The sequence below is a fragment of the Rhineura floridana genome, chromosome 5 (genome assembly GCF_030035675.1).
Source record: "Rhineura floridana isolate rRhiFlo1 chromosome 5, rRhiFlo1.hap2, whole genome shotgun sequence".
In the NCBI taxonomy this organism is placed as follows: domain Eukaryota; kingdom Metazoa; phylum Chordata; class Lepidosauria; order Squamata; family Rhineuridae; genus Rhineura; species Rhineura floridana.
In genome coordinates, this window is record NC_084484.1 from 52,920,488 (window position 1) to 52,928,562 (window position 8,075).

An 8,075-nucleotide genomic window follows, 5' to 3' on the forward strand; every position below is an offset into this window, starting at 1 on the left:
AGGGCCTCGCTTTAGCACTTCGCTTTACGGCACTTCTCTAATGCGGCGGTCTCAATTAGATGCAATTAGACTAAAGCCCCACTCATACGGCGGTTGTTCTGCTTTTACGGCGGTTTTCAGGCATCACGCGCCATTCTATTCAATGAGTTCAGCTTTTCAGCGGTTTTTGCTTTTCGGCGGCGGTCCGGAACGTAACCTGCCGTATGAGTGGGGCCCTACTGTACTTCTTCTGCTCTTGTAAGAAATCAGTCCTTGTAAGAAATCAGTGTAGCACCTATACTTTGGAACTCCCTGGCTATTGACATTAGGCAGATGCCTTCATTCTGCTCTTTTCAGCACCTGCTAAAAACAGTTTTGTTTAGGCAGGCCTACCCAGGCATGTAGAAGCTATTATGTTTTTTATCTGTTTTTAACTCTTTGTTGGTTTTATTATTTTGAATGTTTTTAAATACCTGCCTTTAACTGTTTTTGCCAATAATTTTATTATTTTAATTCCTTCTATAAACTGCTTTGAGGTTTTTTACAATAAAATGGTATATAAATGTTGTAAATAAAATACATAAATAAATTTTGGAATCACTGTGGCTCTTGGGTCTCTTTCTTATTTTAGGAACAAAGGAATTTGCCTTATACCGAGTCAGGCCATTTGATACCATCTAGCTCAGTACTGATGACATGGACTAGTATTGACTCTCCAGGATTCCGGGCAATTGTCTCTTCCCGAGATTGAATTTTGGACTTTTGCATGCAAAGCAAGTGCCCTACCACTGAGCTACAGCCCTGTTTAAAAAACTGTCTTTTAAAATGGTTCTTTTCAATTCACTAATGAATGCATAGCATACTAGGGCAGATCCACATCATGCATTTAAAGCACATTCAAGATACATTTGAAGCACATTAATCCCACCACAGAATCATGGGAACTGTAGTTTGTTAAAGGTGGTGGGAAGTATAACTGTGGGGGAAACTACACTTCCCAGGATTCTTTGGGGGAAGTCATTCATTTTAAATGCAAGTTGGATGTGCTTTAAATGTATTGTGTGGATCTGCATTGCTTCTTAAATTTGCCTGCATATAAATAATTTTAATTACATTTTAAAATGTAAATAAGCTACAAACTTACTTGGTGACCATGGGCTACACACCATCTCTCAGCCTAATCTGCCCCTCAGGCCACTCCAAGGAAAAAGGGCACGCTTAAAATGGAGAGGAAATAATAATTTGTAAATAATAATTTACAACCATAATGTGAAATCAGATATATATCAAGACATAGGATGAAGAAATAATTATATAAGCATGAATGTCAAACATGTTTAGTATTTACCCAACCTGTAAAAATATTTATAGTGCATGTTTACTCAGAAGCAAGTCCCAGTGTATTCAATGAGGCTTACTCAGTCAGGGAAGCATACACAGGACTGCAACTCAGTGATAAGAACCTCACCCAATCCAAAATTCAGAATCATGTCACTTTAAGCTGTTTTGCAACTGTTTTATACTTGTTTTATTGTTATTGGATTTTAAATGGCTTTATTTCTTGTTGTGAGCTGCCTTGGTTTCCAACCCTACCTTTCAGGGTTGTTGGAAATATTCCATATATAATACACACACACGCTGCAGATGTAAAAATACATACATCCCATATAAATAGTTTATTGTCAAAAAATATCACTGTCTTTTGTTTTTCTTTTCTATTTGCATTTCTGTTTGCATTTCATTTATCTTTAACCTGACTCCCTTAACAACAGTGGTTCCATGTACTCAGCTCAACCCCCTTAAACCCACTGATGATGCACCTTATTGGTTGCATGATGGTTTGTTTCTTGCCCAAAAGTGGTAAAAGAGAATTCACATATTTGGAAGTGGGGCTGCAATTGTTGTTTGCAAGCTGCTGCCAGTGAAGGTAGACCAAACCATGTGTGTTTTCTCTCTGACAATTATTACTCACTGAAATTGGGTTGGCTGTCAAAGTGAGTTTATAGCAGCCCATAGAGTAGACAGAAAACAGTAGGGAATCTTCTTTTCTTATACCTCTTCCTGAAGTGAAGGGTCAAATCTATAATGAAGTTTGGAACAGCCATGTTAAAAGATAGGGGCAGGGCATTCCAGGCAGGGGTTGCCAACCCTGCTTGGCTATGGATGTCTTTACAGAGGATCCCAGTCAAGCCTTTCCAACAGCACAATCCAAACTATATCTACTCAGAAGTAAGTCCTGTTGAGTTCTATGAGGCTTAGTAAGTGTGTTTAGAATTGCAGCCTTCAGGGGCATTCATCTTTACTCCTGAGTGCTCCCATCTAACATCTCCACAACCCTAGGCTCCTTTCTTCCTACAATGGCCTTCTGGTGACTGAAACGGTTCTTGCCAGAAGCAAGTAGGCTAGATTAAATGTTCCCTGCCCAGGCTCCATCTTTTAGCTAAGATTTCTATCTTAATTTCCAATCGGATAAATGTTTTTGGTTGAGTGGTATGCTCCAAGCAACTGTGGTTGATGCTTAATGTATCATGCTTAATGACATCACTAGGGTCCACCCTCTGACATCATTAGGGCCCACTTCTGAAATCTTACGATTTGGGATGCTTCTTTTTATTTATTAATCTTTTATTGTTATACAAAAGTTTAACATAAATAATACAGCTAAATAAATGTAACCCTAATCCCCTCCCCCCTCCCCAGAGCCAATACTTGTGATATTGCTATAGTATATATGCAGAAGTGTAAGAGTACATAGGTATGTGCCAGTATACACGTGAGCATTTTGCAGTTTGAATACTTAGTATATTATAATAATGTTTGGGAGATGTAAAACCGTATGGACCAGATTAGTTAGTTATGAATTTATGAAAACCATATAGCTTTTGCTGATGAAGAAAGTTGTTTATGTAGATCTTGTGAAGTATAATTGATAAATCTCCACCAAATTGGTATGAATGTTTCTGGTTTTGCAGCGCCTCTCAGAAATCGAAGATGCAGCGTGATTTTGTCCAAGATTGCTATTGTCCAAATTTTGCTGTACCAGTTCTGCATGTTCAACTCATCTAAATGTTTCCAATGTTGTAATATCGATATTCTTGCTGCCAATAATAATTTGGAAATCAGGTGTTTTGATTTTAATGTACTCTTTTCACCTTTGAATAAAGATAATAAGAATAGTTCCGGGTTTAGATGTATCGTTCCTTTTGTAATTTTATTGATTTCTTCTTGAATTGAAATCCAAAATTTATTGATTTTTGAACAAGACCACCAAAGATGAAAGTATGTTCCTTTTTGATTACATCCCCTCCAACATAGAGGGGACATCAATGAAGAAATATGTGAGAGCTGAACTGGTGTGAAGTACCATCTATGCAGCACTTTCAGAGAAGTCTCTTTGTGTATGGCTGAAACAGTTTTATTGTATTTAGACGTAAATATTGATGTCCATTCAGATGTTTCCAAGTCATATCCCAAGTCCTTTTCCCATTGATTTTTTAATCCTACTAAATTTCCCATAGTACTTTCCAGTAGTATTTTGTATATTTTGGATGCCAATCCTTTTCCATTATGACCATTTTCCAATAAAAACATTTCAAATTGTGTAATAGTTTTAGTAGAATATGTTTTAATCTGGGGGTCTTTCAATATAGATTTTAATTGAAGTGTGTGTAGCCAATCTAAATTCCATAAAGGAATATCTATTTTCAGTTGTTGGATAGAGATTGGTTTGCCTTGTGGAAAAAATATTTTAGCCTAAAATAAGGCTGTGGGATGCTTCTGACCTGGCAATCCTAATTCCAACCTAGAGACCCTTGGGCCTTAACCTGGGACTTCTTGTACAGAAGACTTCTTGTAATGTTTTTGTTTGAATTCTGTGTGCCAAGCAACTGTGGTTGATGTTTAATGTATCATGCTTAATGACATCACTTGGGCCCTCCCCTGAAATCTCAGGGTTTGGGATGCTTCTGACCTGGCAATCCTAACACATACGTGCATCTTTTGCTTCAGGAATCTTGTTTTTTTACTGATATGCAAATTTAGTCAAAAGATAAAGCAATTAAATAAAATACATATGATCAGTTAAATTTTTCTTTAATCAAGTGTTAGTCCTACCTTTTTTCCATCACCCCATTTCTTAAATCGGTTATTTAAATAATTATTTGGTCTACTTCTTCCAGCGCTATCAATCTGATACCAGAATGAGATCATCCTATAATCCACCAGTTGATAATCAAGATGTGAGGAGTGTGAGTAAAGTATTAAATGTTTTTACAGAGTTTTTTCCTTTATATTACTGTTCTGGTACAGAAACAACAAAGAGTCTTTTAAAGACATATAAATTTACTGTGGCATGAGCTTTAGATGACTACAGACCACAAAAGCTTTGTTTTTGCTGCAACAGTCTAACATGGCTACCCCTCTGGAAGTTACCATTATAGATAATGTATGATAAATGTATTTAAACCTTTTAAAATGTATTTAAACGTTTGTCAGCAGTACGCTGATGATACCCAGCTCTATTTATCTGTAACCTCTGAACTTGGAGAGGCCGTGCAAGCCCTGGACTGGTGCCTAGACTTGGTGGTGAGCTAGATGAGGGCTAATAAACTGAGTCTGAATCGCACTGTGGGTTGGTGCTTCCCGAGTTTGGATAATTGGTCAATTGCCTGCTTTGGATGGGGATGTACTCCCTCTGAAAGAGCAGGTCTGTAGTGTGTGGGTGCTCCTGGCATGCTCAGTACCGGGCCTGGCAACCAAGAGGTCTTCTGTATCTTTAAAAGTTGTGCAGGGGGAAGGGAGAATTCCACCTTGTGGCTTTTCTCATTACAGTGTTGCAAGAACACCGGCACTTGGCTGACTTTCTCTTCTCCTAAAGATACAGGATCAGTTTCAGGCCAGGAACTTGGCAACCCTACCCACACCAGACATTTATTTCACATTAGACAGTCATGGCTTCTCCCAAAGAATCCTGGGAAGTGTAGTTTGTGAAAGTTGCTGAATGTTGTTAGGAGACTTCTGGTCCCCTGACAGGGCTCCAGTGGCCAGAGTGATTTCACAGTCAGCCCCTCTTCTGGGGATTGTAGCTCTGTGAGTGGAATAGGGCCTCTCCTAGCAACTCTCAGCACCCTTCACAAACTGCACTTCCTAGGATACTTTGGGGGAAGCCATGACTGTCTAAAGTGAAATAAAGGTCTGGTGTGGATGTGGCCAGGGCCAGCTTTGTTTTATTATTTTATTATTATTATTTCAATTTATATACCGCCCTTAGCGAAATAGCTCTCAGGGCGGTGAACAAACAAAATTTTAATTTTAAATTTGAGTGGAAGACTACATGTGCCTGTGGTAGAATAAAAAGGTGGGGGAAACCCTGAAAAAGAATGATACTGTTCACAATGTTTTCCTTTGGGAAGGGAAAGGGACTTTCCCTTGGCCCAGTGCCCACCCACCCAATCTCTCCCCCTTTCTCCCCATCTGTATCCTTCCTCTGCTTCTCTCCCCTTTCCCCTTCTTCCCCCTCCCTGCCCCAGGTCAGTTTCACCTTTCCTAAGTATTTACAGGAGTAAATCCCACTGAACTCAAAAAGCATGCAAATGATCAAACCTGCCCTCCCCTCCTCCTTCTCTTCCCTCCTATCCCCTCCATTTTACCCCTTCCGTCCCCCTTCCTTCACCCCTCCCTCCCCCTCCCTTTCCAATCCCTTATCCCTTCCTCCTCCATGGTCAGTTTTACCTATTCTAAGTATGATTGCACGGGAGTAAACCCCACTGAACTCAATAAGCATGCAACTGATCAAACCTGCCCTCCTCCTCCTTCCCCCCCGCCCTTCCTCCTCCTTTCCCTCCCACCCTTCCTCCTCTTTTCCCTCCCGCCCTTCCTCCTCCCCTCCCTCTGCCTCCTCTACCTCTGCCCTTCCTCATCCTTCCCTCCCCATGGCCCTGATGGTCAGTTTCACCTATTCTAAGCATGATTGCAGGGGAGTAAATCCCATTGTATTCAATAAGCATGCATATGATCAATCCATTCTCAGCAAACTTGCGCAGGATTCCATTACTTACCTCCCGGATTAAAAAGCAGAGAAATTCACTAACAGGCAAAAAAATCCCTTGCAGTTAAATAAGAATGTTCCTATGGCCAACAGATACTTCAATCAAATTTCAATCAAAGCAGGGAAATTGGGCAGCTATAGTGTATGCACCAGGGAAGCAAGAGAGCTGACCTCCTTTCTGAGATACTGTACTGCCCTACAAATGTGTCAAAATGCAAACACAATTTGGGTCGGTCGTCTTTCACAGTCAAATAAATCCATTTCCTGTGCATCTTGTAAGAATTTGGTAACGTGTGTCTCTGAGCATATGGTGAGTGGTTGGAACATCTCCAATCAGCCCAAATAACAGAAACAAGACATGAGCTGATCTTGTTTTAGCAGGGAGGAAGCAACAATATTAAGAAAGTTGATATAGTTCAGATAGTCACTGTAGATACGTTTGATTTACTTTGCAATTTTAGTGAAGTTGCCTATAGTAAATCATTTTATTTTGCTTCTGTTTCTGTGAATATGTGAAGTACAGCAACACTTTGCAAAACCTCTAAAAATAATTGTGGAATAACTGACTATTCTGCAGAGTAGTGTCCAGTGGACATGAGGAGTATCTCAAGTTGCACAAGACAAAACAGTGGGAGGTGAAATATATTCCAGCAAATTTCTAGGTGTGCTCTATGTTTTTAATTGACTGTGCCCACCTTGCCTTAAATGAAGTGATTTAAACATAGCAGGCTGAAAACATGCATCTTGGGCAGGCCACATTTGTTTTTTCCAGCAGCTAGATTAATTGGTGAAGTAGCAACATATTGTAATCAGTCTGATTTTACATCAAACTCCAGTTTCAGATTCAACTGTTAATGCATCCAAAACAGAAATAGAATATAACCTCCACTTTGAAACACAAAAGGCTGTCTTCACCATCATATGACATTGACCAATAAAAAGGCTTTGAAATTAATAAAAAATAAATTTGATACAGATTTCTAGGAAGAATAATGAGAGAAATATTATTTTCTAGGTTAGATTCTCTGTGGAAACAGTAGTGATACAGGAAAGAAGCAAAGTAAGAAGAACACCAACAAACATACAGAAATGTAATTCTCCATCTTTGGAGATGGCAGGTGTTGTCACCACTCACCATATGCTCGGAGACACATGTTACCAAATTCTACCAAGCTACACAGGAAGTGGATTGGACTGAAAGACCAACCCAAATTGTGTTTGCATTTTGACGAATTTGTAGGGCAGTACAAGTATCTCAGAGAGGAGATCAGGTCTCCTGCTCCCCTAGTGCATTCACTATAGCTGCCCAATTTCCCTGCTTTTTAAAGTTTGATAGAAATATCTGTTGGCTGTAGGTATGTTGTTAAACTGCAAGGTTTTTTTTGCCTGTTAGTGAATTTTCTCTTGCTTGCAGCTAGATACTATAGAACAGTGTACATATTAAAGTTAAACCTCGTGGTAGGCCCTTCAGTGAAAGAAAAGCGGAAAAGCGTCTACAAGATAAGACGAGGAAGAGGACAGAAGTGAAAGGACAACGGTGATGGGAAGATAAAATGGGAGGGGCAGGAAGCTCCTCAAGGGACAGAAAAATTACATTATCATTAGTTATTCAATGTATATCCTGCCCTTCCTCCTAAAGGAGCCCTGCAAACATATCAATGACAAAAAATTGTTTAAAAAACATTCTCAAACAGTTAAAAACATTCTAAAAACAGTTCAAAATGTTCTAAAAAACAGTGATATCAGAGTTGCCAGGAAGAGTGGCTTTCGGCTATCGAATGCATGAATAAACAGGAATATTTTTTATAAATGTTGTTATTGCTTTTGAATAAAGTAGAATCCCCCTGAAAGTCAACTGAGGGAAACAGATGCACCTGCGAGGGGGGGATTCTGCCGTGGGGAACTGTCGCTGAAAAGGCCCTGTCCCCAGCTGTCAACACAGCTGTCCTCCAGTAAAATAAAAGAGATTCAGGCAAAAGGGGAAGCTGAAGGATGGAAATACAAAACAGGTGCAAGGAGGAACTGGGAGGAAGGGGCAGAGCTTCATTCT